This window comes from Felis catus, chromosome F1, assembly GCF_018350175.1.
Source record: "Felis catus isolate Fca126 chromosome F1, F.catus_Fca126_mat1.0, whole genome shotgun sequence".
NCBI classification, from domain to species: Eukaryota; Metazoa; Chordata; class Mammalia; order Carnivora; family Felidae; genus Felis; species Felis catus.
In genome coordinates this window covers 63,334,936-63,353,239 of record NC_058384.1, presented here as the reverse complement: position 1 = coordinate 63,353,239, position 18,304 = coordinate 63,334,936, and positions in this window count along the sequence as shown.

Below are 18,304 nucleotides of genomic sequence, written 5' to 3'. Positions count from 1 at the left end.
TCTCTTTATAGAAGAAAGCTATTAAACTAAGTAGGCTTATTTGATATGTTACATCACATGGGAAACATTGTCAAATAAGTGACGTAAAACCTTCTTAGATTATGCTGTGTGGGTAAATATTATCAATATAAATGTTCTAGATAGTCTATAAAATTCCTAAAATTATGATATGTGATATGTGTAACATTATCAGTCATAAATCTAGTTATTGTCTGAAAATATTGTATGTCACAGAAATAACTAAATTTCCTCAGCAATTGCATTATAATGAACTCTAGTCAGACTTTTATGCCATTTTTAAGTCTTTTATTATTTACAGACATTTACTTTTTTACTCAGATGATTTTACAAAAGAATTCCTGAAAAAGTGCTTCATCTTAAGGGAGACTCATGAAATGGAACATAGAAAACACCTTTAAATTTTTTTTTTAATGTTGAGAGAGAGAGAGAGACAGAGCTTGAGCGGGGGAGGGGCAGCGACAGAGGGAGACACAATCCTAAGCAGGCCCCAGGCTCTGGGCTGTCAGCACAGAGACCGACGACACGGGGCCCAAACTCACAAACCATGAGATCCTGACCTGAGCTGAAGCCAGACGCTCAACTGACTGAGCCACCCAGGCACCCCTAGAAAACACCTTTTTAAAATTTTTTAGTCTTTTTAATTTTTTTATTTTTTAATTCATTAACTAATTACTTTTTAAATGTACATCCAAGTTAGTTAGCATATAGTGCAACAATGATTTCAGGAGTAGATTCCTTAATGCCCCTTACCCATTTAGCCCATTTCCCCACCTACAACCCCTCCAGTAACCTTCTGTTTGTTCTCCATATTTATGAGCCTCTTATGCTTTGGTCCCCTCCCTGTTTTTATTTTTGTTTCCCTTCCTTGTGTTCATCTGTTTTGTCTCTTAAAGTCCTCATGAGTGAAGTCGTATGGTATTTGTCTTTCTCTGACTCATTTTGCTTAGCATAACACCCTCTAGTTCCATCTATATAGTTGCAAATGGCAAGATTTCATTCTTTTTGATTGCCGAGTAATACTTCATTGTGTATATATATATATATATATATATATATATATATATATACCACATCTCCTTTATCCATTCATCCATCAATGGACATTTGGGCTCTTTCCATACTTTGGCTACTGTCGATAGGGCTGCTATAAACATGGGGGTGCATGTGTCCCTTTGAAACAGAACACCTGTATCCCATGGATAAATGTCTAGTAGTGTAATGGCTGGGTCATGGAGTAGTTCCATTTTTAATTTTTTGAGGAACCTCCATACTGTTTTCCAGAGTGGTTTCACCAGTTTGCATTCCCACCAGCAGTGCAAAAGAGATCCTCTTTCTCTGCATCCTTCCCAACACCTGTTGTTGCCTGAGTGTTTAATGTGAGCCATTCTGACAGGTGTGAGGTGGTATCTCATTGTGGGTTTGATTTGTATTTCCCTGATGATGAGTGATATTGAGCATTTTTTCATGTGTTGGATGGCCATCTGGATGTCTTCTTTGGAGAAGTGTCTATTCATGTCTTTTGCCCATTTCTTCACTGGATTATTTGTTTTTTGGGTGTTGAGTTTGATAAGTTCTTTATAGATTTCGGATACTAACCCTTTATCTGATATGTCGTTTGCAAATATCTTCTCCCATTCTGTCAGTTGCCTTTTAGTTTTGCTGATTGTTTCCTTCACTATGCAGAAGCTTTTTATCTTGATGTGGTCCCCATAGTTCACTTTTGCTTTTGTTACCTTTGCCTCTGGAGACGTGTTGAGTAGGAAGTTGCTGCAGCCAAGATCAAAGATGTTTTTACCTGCTTTCTCCTGGAGGATTTTGATGGCTTCCAGTCTTATGTTTAGGTCTTTCATCCAGTTTGAGTTTATTTTTGTGTATGGTGTACGAAAGTGGTCCAGGTTCATTTTTCTGTATGTTGCTGCCCAGTTTTCCCAGCACCATTTGCTGAAGAGACTGTCTTTATTCCATTGGATATTCTTTCCTGCTTTGTCAAAGATTAGTTGGGCATACGTTTGTGGGTCCATTTCTGGGTTCTCCATTCTGTTCCATTGATTTGAGTGTCTGTTTTTGTGCCAGTGTCTTGATGATTACAGTTTTGTAATATATCTTGAAATCCAGGATTGTGATGCCTCCAGCTTTGGTTTTCTTTTTCAAGATTGCTTTGGCTATTCGGGGCCTTTTTTGGTTCCATACTAATTTTAGGATTGTTTGTTGTAGCTCTGTGAAGAATGCTGGTGTTATTTTGATAAGGATTGCTAGAAAACACCTTTAAGATTATGAAACTGGGGGCACCTGGGTGGCTGAGTGGGTGAAGCATCCAACTCTTGATTTTGGTTCGGGTCATGATCTAACAGTTTGTGAGGCTGACAGTGCAGAGCCTGCTTGGGATTCTCTCTCACCCTCCCCCACACTCTCTTTCTCTCTCTAAATAAATAAATAAATAAATAAATAAACAAACAAACATTTAAAAAAAAAAAGATCTTGAAACTGAACTGAGTATTCCAGAAAATGGAATAATGGGGAAAAAATGAATTTCAGGAGAACAAGAATTAATTACATGGGACTGAATAGACTGAGGATGATTATAACTTTTATGACTTTTTGTTTCAAATATCGCTGGTTCTTTAATTTGTTGTTTTTTCAGATATAACAAAACTTTTCTTCTTAAACTAACTATGACTTATAGCAATTTGGCAAATTGTAAGCAGAATGGAAACATTTATCTTTTTCTTCCCTCTGGACCCCTCCAGAATTGGAAAACCTAGTGAATATTCTTATTTTTATGCCAATATATTTATTTGCATATGAGAATCTATTCTCCTTGGAACAGGACACGATTGGAAATACTGCTTATATTACCAAGGCTTTGACTGGAATGTCTTCTTTGAGAGAGATGTCTATAGACCCAGATGTGGTCAGAGAGCTTTAAGGAACTAAGATTGACTTTATGGAGCCAGTGAAGTCCTTTGGAAATACTGGCCTGATACCTTGTTTACAGGGTTCCCAGCAGCTTACCAGGTGAGTAAAGAATGCCACTTCCTGGCAGGTGCAGGAATCTCAGGATATTTCAGGGACCTTGAGAAGAGAGGAATGAACCCAAATCTATAAATTTTGCAGGTGAAGTCTGATGGCAAGTATTTGGCTTGGCTTCTTGGTCTCGAGATCGGAAGATTAATTAGGAGATTCCTTATGAGAAGTTGCAGCCTATATGATTAACTGCCATTCTTGTTGCACATAATAAAGCATTATGCAAATCATAAAATTATGCAAATAATAAAGGCCAACTTTGCTGAAACTAGACTTATGTTGCAAATAGATTAGTCTTACTTTTTTTTATCTTTGTCAGAAATTGAGGTGATTATGGAGGGGAAAAATGTTTCAGTAGCACACCTTTGGGATTACTAGATTCTGATACTGTTCATTGTAAACTGGACTAGATCCCGACTCCACCAGGGGCCTCTAATGTCTGTTGACAACTCTCCAAAGTAATGCTTTCAATTTTTGTCTCACCCATCTGACTTGAAATCATCGGGAAATGAAGCTTCTCTTTTACCTGAAGCCCTACCAACGAAATATGAATGACTTAACATAAAGTTTAGAGAAATCACCACAACAGCTCATGTATGGATAATCTTCATGCCAGATTGACACGGCCTGCTCTCACTCCGTCTAGAGGTGTTTCAAGATGGACGCTTAAAAGTCATCTCAACTGGCTGCCTTCAACACTCAGAAGCTGAATTGATAATTTGCTCCAATCATTAACTAATGTTTTTTTTTCTTTTATCCCCATAAAAATGTCTCTTATTTAATACCTGATTGCTTGAACCATTGGCCTAACTTTGGGAGCATACCTGCATCGCTGCCTTCTGAAATGAGTTTAACTGAACTGACTTGTTGTCAGGACTAAGAGACTGTTGTCAGTAAGATGAAATCATCTACCAACTTAGCCTCTGGGCTAAGAAACTTTTTGGAGAAGTTTCAAAGGAGCAAAATTCACCGCCCCAAAATGAGTCTCTTTGGCCTGTGGATAATTGTAGGCTAATTACTTTTAAGAAACCAAAGGCTCAAGAAGAACTTTTGATCTTACAGTAACTGCCTAAAGGAACTTAGACCAAGGATCTTCTCCAGAAAGGGAGCTACCACCATAACACCATAGAGGATTACAGTATGATGTGAGTTAGGGGTACACAGGGAGGAAGTTTACGTTCCATTGTTTCTGTACGGTCCAGCAGATATTTGTTTACAAAACATGTACTCTTTTTCATCTTCTTATGAATTGACTTCCTTCCCTTATGAATTGACCGGGGCGCCTGGGTGGCTCAGTCGGTTAAGCGTCCGACTTCGGCTCAGGTCATGATCTCACGGTCCGTGAGTTCGAGCCCCGTGTCAGGCTCTGTGCTGACAGCTCAGAGCCTGGAGCCTGTTTCTGATTCTGTGTCTCGCTCTCTCTCTGACCCTCCCCTATTCATACTCTTTCTCTGTGTCAAAAAAAAAAAAGTAAACGTTAAAAAAGTTAAAAAAAAAAAATGAAGTTCCAGGCCCTTACCTCTTTCTCCTTAGCTCTGGATGGCATATAAGACTTAATTGCCTGACTGACTGGGGGCCTCCTATCCTGATGGAGCCCCTGTATGAATGCAATTAAATTGATTTTCCCCTGTTAATCTGTTGCACGTCAAATTAATTCTTAGACTAACCAAAAGAATATTGTAGGGTAGAGGAAACGTTTCCTGCCCAATATAAGTCCACGTTTATCTTCATTAACATATAGGTCAATGAATAGGAAGAACTGGTTAGAACAAGAACTCTTAAGGGACATCTGGTTATTGGCAAAAGAATAGACAAATAGATCAATGGAACAGAATAGAGAGCCCAGAAATAGACCCATAAATACACTCAACCGATGTTTGACAAAGAAGCAAAAGCCATCCAATGGAGAAAAAAAGAGTCTCTTCAACAAATGGTGCTGGAACAACTAACTGGACACCCACCTACAAAGAAGTGAATCTAGCCCCCAACCTAAAACCCTTCACACACAGTAACTCAAAATGGACCAGTGACCTGAGAGGAGCCAAGATGGCGGAACAACATGGAAGTTTTTTTGTGTCTCCTGCCCATGAAATGGACCATACACCTGAACGTAAAATGCAAAACTTTAAAACTCCTGGAAGACAACAAAGGAGAAAAATCTAGATGACCTTGGATACGATAATAACTTTTTTACGTGTAACACAGCAGTATGCTCCATTAGAGAAAGAATCGACAAGACGGATTTCATTAAAATTGGCAACTTCTGCTCTACAGACGATGTTGTCAAGAGAATCAGAAGACAAGTCACAGACTGGAAGAGAATATTTGCAAAAGTCCTATCTGATAAACAGCATCCTGTCCATTCCCTTCATTCTGCTGAGGTCCAGAGAAGCAAAATACCTTGTCCAAGACCACTGAGTGGGAAAGGTAGGTCTAAAATCAGGTCTCATCTCTTCCTTCCTAACTTAGTCCCCAGGGATAGCCTTTTGTTGTCTAAGCCCCCCCCCCCCCCCCCGCCACTTTGTCATGGCTCTCAGCTTCCTGGGAAATAGCCTTTCTGTCATGGTAGTTCCTTCTCCTGTCATCAAAATTCTTCAGTACCTTGCTGCCTTGGGAAACAGTAAACAAATGCATACTCTGAAGTTAATGACCCACTTAGCTTAGGGCATTTGCATTTCTAAGAGGTTGTTAAAGATGACAATGTTTTAGCACAAAGACATGAATTCTCAGAGGAAGTTTCTGGGGTAGACTAGTGAGGTTAGTGCGGGGACCTGGCCGAGATACCTCAAACCAGAGTCTCCATAACTCAGTCATTCTTTCTCCTTTCTTCCCTTCTGGCTGTCTTTCCTCCCAGGCTTTCTCTTCTTTTGGATCAGCAGCTGATTGTAGTGCTGCATAGGGTGGCTCAGTTCTTAAGGAAGTGGCTGTAATGAGGAAACCCTAGAGAGAACTGATAAAACAATCACGGGGATCCACTAAAAGGGTGGTCAGAGTATTAAGAGGAAGAGAAACAAAACCCAGCCAAGCAGCGAAGAGCAAAGAGCACCTTCTGTATCAAGCGGCCAGAATCGGAGAGTGTCTGGCACTGGGTTCCTTGGAGTTTATAGCATTAATTGGCCCTTTCCAAAGGGGGTCCATAGATAATGTTCCCCACTGGAAGCAGTAGACTAGACTCTCCCGGTCCTTTAATGACAGTTATGGCTGATGGGATTTTGGAGTGATGGGCATCCAGAGCTGACAGCCAGGAAAGAATTCTTGAGAAGTCTTTGGGGTGCAAAAATGGTGATTTTATTGGAGCATGGGGACCGGACAGAAAGAGTTGCCCTGAGGTTGTGAACAGTGACTGGTTATATACTATGGAGTTAGGGGAGGTAAAGCCCAAAGGGAAACCTCCAGAGGGACTTTCATATGCTAAAGAGGACTCATAAAATGCCAGGGACCTTACTATTGTCAAGCTAAGGTTGTCTTTCTTCTAGCAAAGCATTATCGTTAACACAGTAGGAGTTCCTGGAGATTAGGCTATTGATACAATTGCCCTTTTCTTGTAATATTACTAAGATATTTATAAACTGAAGGAGTCTCACGTCCCGAAGGACTGTGAGCTCTGTCAGTTAACCATTGGTTTTCTGTCCCTTTCCTTTGTCCTTGGGCAGCCAGGAGTGCCAGAGGACTATCACACATATCCTACCTGGAGGTGGGGGGTTGTTAGCTTGTGCTTGGCCCTCAGCTTGCCTTCTGCTCCCTCATCAGATAACATATCAAAGATCACACAGCTCGGGGACCCTAGGTGGCTCAGTCGGTTAAGCGTCCGATTTTGGCTCAGGTCGTGATCTCACAGTTTGTGAGTTTGAGCCCTGCATCGGGCTCTGTACTGACAGCTCAGAGCCTGGAGCTTGCTTCGGATTCTGTCTCTGTCTCTGTCTCTCTCTCTATGTCCCTCCTCCACTTGTGCTCTCTCTCTCTCAAAAATAAATAAAGTGTAAAAAAAAATTTTTTTTTTTTTTTACAGATTACACAGCTAGCAAGGGTGAGATTTTTGATCATCTGGGTTTGTCTGTCTCCAAAATCCATGCTTGTAATCACTGGAATTTCTTGACTTTTTGGTGGGAGGAGGTGGGGGGGGTACTTCCTGATAAATCATCTCTGTGCTGACAGCTCAGAGCCTGGAGCCTGCTTTGGATTCTGTGTCTCCCTCTCTCTCTGCCCCTCCCCCGCTCATGCTCTGTCTCTCCCTGTCTCAGAAATAAATAAACATAAAAAAATAAATAAATAATAAAAAACAAGGGAAACATCCAGGAAAACTGAGTGACTCCCCAAGGTGGCCCAAGCCATCACTTTAAATGTTCGCTTCAGCTAAAGACAAAAGAATAAAAAATTGGAAGGGGGAACCAGTTATAGGAAGTTACTGGCAAAAGCATAGGAAAACATTAAGTTCTTACAGAGACTTAAGTCTGTGCCCTCTCCATTGATAAGGGTTTCTTGTGATTCAGAATCATCCTTCTCATCTTGGTACAGAGAGAGACACCCTTAAAACGTGGAGATTCCCTTATAAATGTAAATGTAAAGTTAACTCCTACTTGGTTTTCAGACCTTCTCTTGTGTTTGCTCTTACTTAAAAATAACCAGCTCAAGATAATCTTTATGCTAAAGAGGCATGTTTTGGGGCGGCATATTCTGCTCCCCTTCACAAAAAATCAACAACAGCCAACTAGGCTTTTGCAAATAATGCAACTGCTTAAGCGAGAGCCAATAAAATGATTACCTTACTTTGCTATCACCTTTTCTCTATAGAAGTCTTTCCCCAAGCTTCTGTCGGTGGACTGCTCCAAAACACGTCCAGATTCCCAACAGGAACTGATTTTTGCTCAAATAAACTAAGACGTTTTAATATGCCTCGGTTTATCCTTTAACTGTTTCTTCATGTGCAGAGGATGATATACTTTACCTTCTGAAATTGTTGTGTTAAGGATAATATGTATAAAATACCTCCTCCCCGGTAAGCATTCATATGCTTACATAACTATTAGTTTTGGTCTCTTAATGTGTTAACTATATATTACTCTATGCTTTTGTTTTGTCAAATGACAATGAAGGAACAAGTTTTATGTCCTTTATTTTAGGGAGTCTGACATGATAGAGAATAATGAAGTTTTGGAGTGATGGTGGGGTGGTCCAGAGCCAACGACCAAGAAAGAATTCTTGAAGATGTCTTTGGTGCAAAAAGGTGATTTTTTTAAGCATGGGGACAGGACCTGTGGACAGGAAGAGCTGCACTGGGGTTGTGACAGTAACTCATTATATGCCCTCAGGTTGGGAGAGGGTCAGGGATAGATTAAGTCTAAGGAATTTTGGAAGCAAGGATTCCAGGACCTTGAGGGGCTAGCTGTTGGTGGAGAAACACTATTTATCACCTTTAATGAAACCTCAGTCTTGAGACCCTTCAGATGCATATGAGGGGCGGTGGGGGGTAGGGGGGCATAAGCTTGGAGCATGATTGCCAGCATATAACCTGGGGCAGTTGAGATAAAGGAAGTGAATTACAGGATCCTCAAGGTTGGGACAGTATTAAGCCAAGGTTTTCTTCTGCCACTAGCAAAGTGTCATCCTTTTTGCAGCTGAGCTCCTAGAGGGAGGTCACTCTGCCTGTTTCAAGGACTTGTCAGTGCAATATAGACAGTAAGGGAATTTAATTTTTCATTTGCTTTAGTTTCCCACATCACCATGGCAAGCACTTAAACCCCTTTCCTTTGTTCTTGGGTAGCAGGAGTGTCCCATCACACAGATCCCACCAGGGGTGGGGGTGGGGTTGGGTGCTAGTTTGTGCTTTGGCCCCTCAACATGCCTCATGCTCAGTCATCAGAGAAGGGGCTTCATTTGGTCCATTAAACTGAAGCACTGGAAATCAAGGAGAAGTTTTTAAAGGGCAGAATGACAGGATCGGCAGCATCGTGGACCAAGTGTGGTCTTTGGTGGCAAACCCAAAAATCATACAGGTTACCCCCTTTGCTAGAGCTCCAGAAATACAGACGATAGCATTATGATAAGAAAAGATAGGATGAAATAGGCAGAGAGGGAAGGATTAGGATTTGAGGTCCCTGGGTGGGGAAAAACACTTATTTCAGAACAATGCTGGGAGTGTCTGACTCCCTCAGGCTTAAGGTTCCTCTTAAGAATGTAACAGGCCCCTATGGGAATGCAAGCTGGTGCAGCCACTCTGGAAAACAGTATGGAGGTTCCTCAAAAAACTAAAAATAGAGCTACCCTATGACCCAGCAATTTCACCACTAGGGATTTATCCACGGGATACAGGTGTGCTGTTTCAAAGGGACACATGCACCCCCGTGTTTCTAGCAGCACTTTCAACAATAGCCCAAGTATGGAAAGAGCTCAAATGTCCACCGATGGATGAATGGATAAAGAAGATGTAGTATATAGATACAACGGAGTATTACTCGGCAATCAAAAAGAATGAAATCTTGCCATTTGCAACGACATGGATGGAACTGGAGGGTATCATGCTAAGCGAAATGAGTCAGAGAAAGACAAAAATCATACGACCTCACTCATATGAGGACTTTAAGAGACAAAACAGATGAACATGAGGGAAGGGAAACAAAAATAATATAAAAACAGGGAGGGGGACAAAACAGAAGGGACTCATAAATATAGAGAATAAAAGTTACGGGAGGGGTTGTGGGAGGGATGATGGGCTAAATGGGGAAGGGGCACTAAGGAATCTACTCCTGAAATCATTGTTGCACTACATGCTAACTAATTTGGATGTAAATTTTAAAAATAAAAAACTAAGGGGCGCCTGGGTGGCGCAGTCGGTTAAGCGTCCGACTTCAGCCAGGTCACGATCTCGCGGTCCGCGAGTTCGAGCCCCGCGTCGGGCTCTGGGCTGATGGCTCGGAGCCTGGAGCCTGTTTCCGATTCTGTGTCCCCCTCTCTCTCTGCCCCTCCCCCGTTCATGCTCTGTCTCTCTCTGTCCCAAAAATAAATAAACGTTGAAAAAAAAATTAAAAAAAAATAAAGAAAGAAAAAACTAAATTAAAAAAATAAAAAAGAATGTAACAGACCCCACCTACTCCCCCTCAGGTTTCCCTCAGGAATTTGACTGAAAGACCTAAGTATGGCCATAGGTCACTCCTCCTACAGTGGAAACCAGTCAATCAGGAATGGGCAACCCAGCACCCAGAGTTATCCAGCCAATAAGGGTAGGAGCTGAGAAGGAACAAGGGGGAAGGGAAGGGGGTTGTGACCAGAACCTTCCAAAATGAGGCCCATGGCCTGTGGTCCTCGGGCATTCACTTTCTAATGTCCACACTGTAAAGTGAGCATTCCTCCTCCTCTTACTTTCTGACCTTACACTCTAATAAGCTTTTGCCTGCTACTCATTTTGTGTCCATCTCTGTAGTCTTTGAAGCCATGGGACAGCCAACCCTGGGTATTGAGGTAAAGAAAATCCTGCAACAGCATTACATTTCCAAGTGGCAGAATGAGAAAGAAGAATGGCAAAGCAGGTGTGAAAGGGTGAAAGGGGGTCGTGATGAGAGGGGGAGGCACCAGGATTCTAATGCCAGTGTCTTGGGCGGAAGAAGTCCCTGTCGTGGTGTCAGCATGTTCTCATTCTAATGAGCTTGATTTTGATGTCTCTGGCATTTGAAGAGGACCAGATGTCAGGTGGGGCCTCCCTCAGTTGTGAAATATACACTCAAATTTCAACACTTTGTAATTTGGCAACAGTGGCAGAGAGGAGGGAGCCTCAGGAGGGAGCCTCAGGCAAGCTGTCACCCGCAAACACAGGGCCCCCCACCCCAGGTGTGACATTCCTCAGGCTCTCCAGGCTGCCCAGGAACAAAGGAAAGGGGAAAACATGGTTAACTGATCAGAGATCACAGTCACGGAGCACTGGGGTCTCCATCAGTTTACAAATGTCTTGGTAAATTACAAGAAAAAGGCAATCTTATCAATCGCCTAATCTCCAGAAACCTGTAGACTCTCCAGAAACCTGTAGGCTCAGTTTCTTGGAGCCCCAACCTCACCCTTCCATCCTGATATGGGGAACCAAGGCAAGAAGGAAATGGCAGGTGAAATTAAGTTTCCTTATAACTGGCAGCCCAGTGACAAATACTTGAGGCAAAAACAGAGGAGAACATTTCTCCAGGAACCCCCTACTGCGGTAATGTTAATGCCTTCCTAGAGGGAAAACAACCTTAGCTTGATGATAGCAAAACCCCTGGCAACTTTTGAGTCCTCTTTAGCATATGAAAGTCCTTGTAGAGGCTTCCCTTTGGCCTTTACCTCCCCCAACTCCCTAGTATATAATGAGTCACTCCTCACTACCCCAGTGTCCCTCTTCCTGCCCGTGGGTCCAGTCCCTGTGCTTTAATAAAATCACCTTTTTGCACCAAAGACGTCTTTTTTCTTGGCCATCAGCTCCGGACCCCCACTACTCCAAAACCCCATCGTTAGTAGTCAAGAATTCTTAGTAGGGTTCTTTCTATGAGTCTCACTTTTGTAAAAGTGTTAGGGACTCTCTTGCTCAAAAGTAGATCCCAACATTTAAAAACAGAAACAAATAAGACCACTTAATTCATGCTCTAACTGAAACCCATGGTGCTCATTTTTGTTTGCTTGTTTCTTTCTTTCTTTTGTAGGCTCCTTTCCCAGTGTGGGGCTTGAACTCAGGACCCTGATATCAAGAGTCATATGCTTCAGTGACTGAGCCAGCCAGGTGCCCCCCCATTGTGCTCATTTCTTATTGCACTTTCTTGAGGCATTGATGAAAGTATTTGCAAGGACCAGAGAACATTCCGACCATCAGGCCAGAAAAGCCCTGATAGCAAGAGATGCCTAGAAGACCACCCCCATACACCCCTTTCCTGGTCAACGATCAAGAACACATACTGACCCCCACCCATGATCATGTGCTCTCAGCCTGCTCTCTTGTATGTACTGCCCCCCCCCCACCTCTCCTTATGAAATTCTAGGTGTCCATCTTGTAGGTGAAGCAGTTGGTTGGGAAGGCTTGATTGTCTGTCACCTCCCCTGGCTGCTGGCACCAAAACCAATTTTCCCCTTTCTCTTCCCAAACCTCATCTGTTGCATTATTGTCTTCTTGAGTGATGAGTTTGGCTGCTTGTTAGGCCACAGTCTTGGCAAACCCAGACAGGAGAGGTGACCTTGATTTGTCCAGGGCCCTTGGGATTCATTCCCCTAGTTGGAGCAGTTGGCCAGGGCAGTGCACCGGGGCTTACTCATTCATTTCCTGAGTTAGTGGCTGTGATAGATTGTTCAGTAACAAAAGCATCAGACTGGAACAGTAATTGCCTGTAAATGACCAAAAAACTTAAAAATGCCCGTGGGTAAAGATCTGATGAGAGTTCATTTCACAAGCAAGTGTGGTTATTTCTGTGGCAAAAAAATAATTTAGGGTAATAACTGAACAATGAGACTACTGACAAATTTCTAGAGCCTTTAAACAATTTCTGGAATACCTAAATCAGTAAATAGATCCACATGCGTATAACCTAAGAAGGTTTAACATCACTGCTTATTTTTCAATGCTTCCCATATAACGTAACATACCAAATAGGCCTAATTAGTTTAATATCTCTCCTTCACAGAGGTGATAAGTCCTTTGAGGTTTCCAGGGACCCTGTAGGAAATCTCAAATCACAAAGACTCTATTTAGAATGATTTAGAAAAGTTGTCAAAATGGCAAAGGGTTTGAACATTTGACTAAATAAAATCGCAGATCATTATGAAATAATACATAATTACCTATTTAATGAAAGTGACAATAAAAGATTTTAAAGGCAAATATGGAAGGTTACATAGTTATGAGCTCTTAATAAAATATTATTGAGCTTAATAAAATAATAAAAGAGCTAATACTTAGCTCTTTTAATATGAGCTAATACTTAGCTCTTTTAATATTGAGAAGACTGAATTTTCTTAAGTAATCAAAGACCTGAAAAAGACAACACGAAGCACAGGAAATTATTTTGGTAAGACACAAAATCATTGCTTTCCAGGTAGATTACCCAAAAGGTTAAAAAAACAAACAACTTTCAGGAGCGTGGGTGGCTCAGTGGGTTGAACATCTGATCCTTGCTTTCGGCTCAAGTCATGATCCTGGGGTTGTGGGATGGAGCCTTGTCAGAGTCTGTGCTGAGCGTGGAGCCTGCTTAAGATTCTCTCTCTCTCTCTCTCTCTCTCTCTCTCTCTCTCTCTCTCTCAAATAGAATAACAAAACTAAAAAAAAAAAAAATCTTTCACAGCTCTTACCGAGAATAGACCAATATGGTTGGACCTAGAGAATATCCTAAGTGAAATAAGTCAAACAAAAATATCAGATGATTTCAATTATAAGTGGAATCTAAAAGGCAAAACAAATGAACAAACAGTAGAAACAGACCCCATAAATAGAGAGCAAACTGCTGGTGGCCGGAGGGGAGGGAGTGGGGGGAAGGGCAAAATCGGTGTATGGCCGCTGATGGTATTTACACCTGCCTGAGCATAGCGTAGTGTAGACTTGTCCAATCACTATGTTGTACACCTGAAACTAATGTAACATTGTGTGTCAACTATACTTCCATCAAAAAAAAAAAAAAGGGAGCTGACCAAGAGTCCAAGGAAACTTTGTCCTTTTGAAAGACGACTTCAACTGCCTTCACTTTGACCTCAAACTTTCTAATTGATGAAATGCTTCTTCAACTCAACTCTGGCAAAAGACCTTGCGGGCAAAGCTTCCCGTGATGGGAACTGAAACTACCCCTCAAGCAATCAGGAGTGCCCTGAGCCAGCAAGACGCAGCTTGAGATTGAACCTAAGACAATGATGCACCTGACCTTGACTGCCCACATGCATGTACTCCCCCATCTTTGTCCCACATTTTCCTTATATAAACCTGGAAGTATTTTCAGCACTTTGGAGACCGTCTTCGAGCCGTTCCTCTGCTGTCTTCCTGGTGGTGGCTTCAGTGAAATAAATTCTTTTTCTTCTTTTGCCACTACTCAACTCTCTGCCTTTGGATTTTGTCAGGGGCGGGTGGCCGGATCTGGTCTGTCTGGGACTCCCAGAGCCCAAGCTATTCTTGTACACCTGCACCCCAGCTACATTTTCGACAAAGAGAAAGCCAAATTCTAATTTTGCATCGGTGTATTTTTTATATTAAAATTCTTTTTTAAACTTTACTTATTTATTTTGAGAGAGAGAGATGGAGAGAGCCGGGGAGGGGCAGAGAGAGAGGGAGAGAGAATCCCAAGCAGGCTTCGCGCCATCAACCCAGAGCCCAACGTGGGGCTCCAACTCACAAACTGTGAGATCATGACCTGAGCCGAAACCGAGAGTCACACGATTAACCTGCTGAGCCCCCAGGTGTTCCTACGTTAAAATTCTTAAAACACAAAAAACAAAACAAAACTTAAATAGACCCATTCCAATCTTAGCCGGCTTGACCACACCTAAAATTGCTTTCCCAAGATTCATTTTCCATAAGTCTATACATTTTTTATCTCCATTTAAAGTTTGTCCTGTTTGTTCCTCTTTCTCATTTTGGAACAATTATTTTAATTAGGACAAGCTTACTCTCTTTTTCCCTTAACAAAAAGATCTCCATCTCTCATACCTCTTCTTACCAAAAACACATACTACTTTGCTTGCTTAGAGACGTTTCCCTTATTATTTCTTGTAGATTTAACTACATATATTAATTAGAATTCTTAACCCTCAGAATCCTTAATTCTTAGTGAAAACTAAGAGGTAAACAATCGTAGACTTTTAGGCTAGCATCTTTGCACTGGCAAATTTACAAACACAGTTCATAATTTCTAGCATTTTCTTCCTCACTCAATGTGGCACCAACCATGTTTACTAATACACCCAGACACCTTTACTTACTCTGTAAAAGGAAGCCAAAAGTGGATAAACCTCTGTTCAGGAAGTAACGTTTCAGTAGTTTATTTAGAAATGATCTGGATAGGCAACAGATACCCATCATTTAACTTATCTTAGTACGACATTAAGATTTCAAGTTACCGAAAAGATTTTGGAAAATTTTTTTTTACATGTATTTATTTTTTAGAGACAGAGACAGAGCACAAGTGGGGGAGGGGCAGAGATAGAAGGAGACACAGAATCCAAAGCCGGCTCCAGGCTCTGAGCTGTCAGCACAGAGCCCGATGCAGGGCTCGAACCCACGAACTGTAAGATCATGACCTGAGCCGAAGTCGGACGCTTAACTGACTGAGCCACCCAGGCACCTCTGGAAACTTTTTTTTTTAAGTTTATTTATTTATTTTGAACGAGAGAGAGAGAGAGAGAGAGAGAACATGCATGGGAGGGGCAGAGAGAGAGGAAAAGAGAATCTCTAGCAGGCTCCGAAATGTCAGCGCAGAGCCCCATGTGGGGTTCAAACCCAGGAACCGTGAGATCACGATCGAACATTTAACCCACTGAGCCACCCAGGCACCCCTAAACTTTTCCTTAATATTTGTGAAAACTTTAAAGATTTTTCATTTGCTTAGTTTCCAAATAGCCTTTCCTTTTCTTTCTTTTCTTTCTTTCTTTCTTCTTTCTTTCTTTCTTTCTTTCTTTCTTTCTTTCTTTCTTTCTTTTTTTTTTTTCCTGATAAGAATTGCTTTCCTAAACCTTACATTTCACAGAGCTAGCCCGGATAAGGGTTCCTAGAGAAGAGTGGGTAGAATTTTCTATCTTGAAAGCACAGGGAAAGAATGCAAGTTTCTTCAAGAATGACTTCCATTCCGTAAATTAGAATTTGACAATACCCACAAACCTTTTGAAATAAATAGAGGAAGTTTTGGAATCAGCAAAAGGGTACGTGGGCTTTGAATTGCTCATAGAGCTGAATTTCTGTTCTTGAAAGATTCAACAAGACAAAAAGAGCTGTTTTTAATTCCTCAGAGAATTGGGTTGCAACCTGAATGACATTTAAAGGGCTGGCTCACTAGGCCAACTACATTTTCTTCAATTTGCTTCTTTATATCAGGAAAAAGATCTCAACTAATTTAGAAATCAGAAGAACCTATGTTCTAGATTTACAGTTCTTTGTTGTGGAATGTCTTTCTTCTCCTCTGAGTATGTAAAGTTTCTATTGGGGGGCACCTGGGTGGCTCAGTGGGTTAAGCATCCGACTCTTGAGTTCAGCTCAGGTCATGATCTCACAGTTCGTGAGTTGGAGCCGTGCATGGACTCTGTGCTGACAGCAGGGATCCTGCTTGGGATTCTTCCTCTTTCTCCACCCCTGCCCCGCTCGCAGTCTCTCTGTCTCCCTCAAAATAAATACATCATCTTTAGGAAAAAAACAAAGTTTCTACTGGGCTCTGACTATCCGCTTCAAATTTAGTCAACTTCTGATCATAGAGCTACTTAAAAAATCATTTCAAATATCTTGTCCAGTTTCAGCTAGGACAAACTGTAAATGTTCCTGCAGTATTTTTTTTTTATGTTTATTTATTTTGACAGAGAGAGAGAGAGAGAGATAAAGAGTGAGCAGGACAGGGATAGAGAGAGAGGGAGGCAGAAAATCCCAAGCAGGCTCCCCATTGCCAGTGTGGAGCTTGACATGGGGCTCAAAGTCACCAACTGTTGAGATCACGACCCGAGCCAAAATCAAGCGTTGGAAGGTTAACCAACTGATCCACCTAGGCACCCCATATTCCTGCAATATTAAACAATCCCATGGACCTACGAGGCATCCCCAAAGAGGGTGCAAAAGGTATTAATCCTCCAAAGATCCAGAGCCACTCCCAAAGACAGCCAAAAGAAGGACTTAGACAATTCTCTGAGAGCTGGCAGCAGTTGGAAAGACTCCAGCTAGAGCCAGGGGCAACCCATGTTTCTGTCTAGCCGTATTTTGGGGGCCTCCAACCTCACAGTTGCCACATGAAGTTCTCAGGACACAAAACAAACAAGAAGGCAGTAGATGCTCCTGAGAAAGAAAGATTTGGGAAGTAATGGATACCCCCAAACCAAAGTCACAGGAGCCTGAATTTAGAAAGGAAAAGACAATGCGAAATTGTATTTTCTTCTCTTGGCCAGGCACTACAGAGATGGAGGAGAGCTGACTCGGATAAGAATTCTCAGTCTTCGGGGTGCCTGGGTAGCTCCATCAGTTGAGCATCTGGCTTTTGATTTTGGCTCAGGTCATGGTCCCAGGGTCGTGGGATCAAGCCCCTGCATCTCTCTCTAAAAAAAAAAAAAAAAAAAAAAAAAAAAAAAAAAAAAATTCTTACTCTTGGCCAGTTTTTGCCAGTTTCCCCAAGATCCCATCTGCAGATTCTAGACTGAGAGGGATCTAAAGTCGAGGGTAGCTCCATTATCTATCTGAATTTGGAAAGGTTTTCCACTAATTAAAAAAAAAAAAGTTTGTTTATTTTGGCAGAGAGAGAGAATGAGAGAGAATCCCAAGGAGGTTCCGAGCTGTCTGCACAGGGTCTGACATAGGGCTCGATCCTGTGAACCATGAGATCATGACCTGAGCCAAAACCAAGAATCAGACTCTCAACTGACTAAGCCACCCAGGTGTCCCTCCACTAATTTTTTAAAAATAGCTTAAAGAAATTTTTTTTTAAATGTTTTCTTACTATTTTGAGAGAGAGAGAGAGAGAGAGAGAGAGAGAGAGAACGAGTGTGAGCAGGGCAGGGGCAGACAGAGAGGGAGACACAGAATCGGAAGCAGGCTCCAGGCTCCGAGCTGTCAGCACAGAGCCCGACGCGGGGCTCGAACTCACGGACCATGAGATCATGACCTGAGCCAAAGTCAGATGCTTAACCGACTGAGCCACCCAGACACCCCTAATTTTAATTTCAGTTTCCCCTCGGCTATTTAAGGGAATAACTGATAGCAATTTACTGGAGAATTCCTCTGAGGGTAGATACGGGAGGTGTCCATAGGTCACTACCTTGTCAGGCTCGTGTTTATGGCCTTGTAGTCTTTTCAGAGTGGAAGGCAATTCAGATAAGGAACGAGTCGGGTGTGAATACTCGAGTGAAAAAGAGGAGTCATGCTAGTCTCAGTCTTTTGTTTTAGATGCCTCTTATGTCCTTAACTTTTCATTGGCCTTTTGCAGTGAATCTCTCAACGAAGTTATTTTCCAATCTTGAAGACTTTTGGAAGCTTCTTCACGCCAATTAAAATAGGTAGCCCAGCACTTCCGTCGCCATGACCAGGAGCAGCGCAGGGGAGGCCTGCACGGACAGGAAGCACCCGGAAGATAAGTGCTTTAATCAC